At 43.0% G+C, this 3,118-nt stretch overlaps 1 pseudogene; it reads right to left on the bottom strand.

Moving 5' to 3' along the window:
• Window positions 1-252: 252 nt before the first annotated feature.
• Window positions 253-1,036, bottom strand: LOC102846290 (annotated as a pseudogene).
• Window positions 1,037-3,118: the final 2,082 nt, after the last annotated feature.

The raw sequence follows: 3,118 nt of genomic DNA on the forward strand, positions 1-3,118 counted from the left end.
CATTAAAACTCTACGATGAGATCTCTTAAACCTAGCCTTTAGGGCCTTCAGTAATAGAGAGGAGGTCACCTTTGGGACCAAATGCTTGCCCAAGCGATCAGGGATGGCAATCCCAACAACCAAGCATAAAGGGCTGGCCTGAAAATTTGAGGACAGTTGGTTGACCAACTATGTAGTTTCTTTTTATTTTTTATTTTTTGAAACGTTTTGCTTTTTTTTCCTCAACCTTATTTCCACTTTTTAAAAGACAGTTTAAGACCATTTGGTGGTTGTTCTGACCCAGTCAGTGGCCTGAGCAGTGAGGGCTGCAGACCAGTCTTCAGTTGCAGGCAGAGCGCTCCAGTCTTCTTTAGGGAACTGCTGAATAGGCACAGAGGGCACCTGGACGCCTTTGGACCAGCCTGTCACTTCAGGCTGAGTAGCAGTGAATTCAGGAGCAGGGGCAGTCCATTCTCCCTGAAACTCCTCCTTGCTCACAGCCTTTTCAGCGGCTTGTTCTTCCTTTTCAATCTCTTCCGGATCTCTGTAGAAGTACAGATCAGGCATGACCTCCCATGGGTGCTCGCAGGGGATTGTGCCAGGCATGCTCAGGACTTTCTGGGCCAGCATCCACCACATCAGACCCACGGAGTGAGCTCCCTTCTTGTTGCATGGGATAGCAATGCCTACCTAGCGCAGAGGAGAATCTATGTTATACAGGGCAATGGTGGACAAGTTAACGAAAGATGCTTCTGTCAGAGGCTGGTGGTCAGCCCTGGGATCAGTAACCACCAGAAGACGAGGCTCCCGGAAAGCTGCCTGGATCTGGTTAGTGAAGGTTCCAGGAGTGAAGTGCCAGCAATAGGAGTGGCCCCAGTAGCAGGAACAAACTTCAGAACAGCTCTCTAGCCAGCATTTCTGGAGGATATGACACAGACATCAGCTGGATTTTCAATGGCAACAATGATGTTATCAGCAAGAGATGCTTCTCTTAGGGCCTCTTCAGGTTTTTTATGTAGATGCCATCACTTTTCCTTCTGTAGATGTACTGTTCCATTTGGGAGTCAAGACTGGTGTTGAGTGAGCTCAACAAATGTGTTCCTGCTGCAAGGAATTTGAGGACATCCTCATCCTTCATCTGCAGGACATCAAGGGCTCCAGACATGGTGGAAGTTTCCCCTTTAAGTTATGATGGGAACCAGAAAAACCCTGTATGTACCCTTGTGTGGGTAGCGTGGAAAGGCATAGTTTATTTTTCAATATTACTTTTCCAGCCATTACTTGACTTTGCTATGTAGATTGGCAAGGCTATATGAATGGGGCATCTTGGTTTATCCACAAAGGGATTGGCTATCTATTTTTCTACAAGAGGATTGACCAATCTCAGCAATCTACAAGAGGATTGGCTAGTCTTGTCATTAAACTGAACAGCTCTAGCTGCAGAGATGGACTCCTCCCCAGCCAGAGAAGAGCAAAGAGACCCTCCCTACCCTAGTGAAGAGGTGACAAGAAAATACAGGATTCACTTCTGGACAACAGTAGCAGGCATGGCTGAACTGGAGAATTGATATGAGATGGGACTTTAGGGGAGGGGGAAAAGCCAATATTGGCACAACTGAGAATTTTGTTGGACAGTTGGGGAGGGAAGCCAATATTGGCAGGACTGAGAACTTAGGAACAATAGCCTGGAGCCCCTAGGCTTAGGTGCTTGAGGCACATTTTGAGAACTATCTTGACTTTATTCTGTTTTTAATCTGAATTATAATCTTTTGGCATTGCTGACATAGTTCTATGTTATCTGTGTGCTATCACATCAGATTTTGAAAAGCAGTAAGATTGGTATTGAGATGAGTAGGAAGAGGTACGGAAATGTGGAGAACATGTCTGACCTCATGGGAATTGGTTTTGTGTTATTGATGCTGTGGACAAGGACAGTTCCCTTTTGTAAAGCTGATAAAAGTCAGGCATAACTATCCCCAAGTGGCCTTTCCTCTTTTTACACCAACTTACTAGAAGAGATCCTTATTTGTTTTGTTCCCATTCCCAAGAAAAGAGATTGAACACAATGTGGAAATTATCAAAGTCATTAATATATCACATGCAAGCAAAATACTGCTGAAGATTATTGAAAGGACAGCTAGAACAGTAAATTGACAGATGTGTTCATAATTCATCCTGTTAAGATTAATAGCAGATTATCTATATCTATGAGAAATCTCAGGTCAATGTAGTCCCAAATGCTTAACCATCTATGTTTCCATAAATTCTAACATGAACGCTCCAACTGTGGCTCAGTTCCCCAATACTTCTATGGCTTTTAGGTTCAGATTTGCTAGATGGTCTCCCAGAGACTCAGACTCATTGGAGGAATGACTCACGTGACTATAGGTAGCAGGCTGGTTTTGGAGAAACTGGTGAGCGATGGGCCAGGATCTTGTAGGCTGTCACTTATGGCACAGCTAGATGGTGACTGTGGACGATGCAGGTTGATGGTATAGAGACTTGTGAGCAGCTGGAAGCTATGTCCCAGGTAAACAAGCTTTTCCAAAGGGGGAAAATGCCTTACACTGAGGTCGCATGAGTTTATATATGCCTGTAGTAGGGTAGGGCTTTTATCCCATTCTAATACTCTCTCTTTAATACACTAATTACTTCAGCACAAACTAAACAGTTAATAATTGGCTAGAGAAGACATCTGAATGATAAGCCTTAGACATCCAGAATAGAAAACTGCCAGAAGTTCAAACTGGATTTAGAAGAAGCTGTGGCACCAGGAATATATCATTGCTGATGTCAGATGGATCTTGGCTGAAAGCAGAGAATGCCAAAAGGATGTCTATTTGTCTTTTGCTGACTATGCAAAGACATTTGAGTATATCAATCCTAACACACTATAGCTAACATTGAGAAGAATGAGAATCACAGAAGACTTGATTATATTAATGCAAAGAGATAGAATGATTGAGGTATGCATAATCAATGACTTATTCATTGCAAATACGTTTTTTAAGAGAAATAAATGTAGATTATACACATGGATTTCACCTGATGGTATGCATAGGAATCAGATCGACTACATCTGTGGAAAAAACAGCTGGAGAAGTTCAATATCAGCTGTGAAAACTAGGCCAGGAGCTGA

The sequence above is a fragment of the Elephantulus edwardii genome, unplaced genomic scaffold (assembly GCF_000299155.1).
Source record: "Elephantulus edwardii isolate Elephantulus edwardi_28Jun2011 unplaced genomic scaffold, EleEdw1.0 scaffold00002, whole genome shotgun sequence".
NCBI classification, from domain to species: Eukaryota; Metazoa; Chordata; class Mammalia; order Macroscelidea; family Macroscelididae; genus Elephantulus; species Elephantulus edwardii.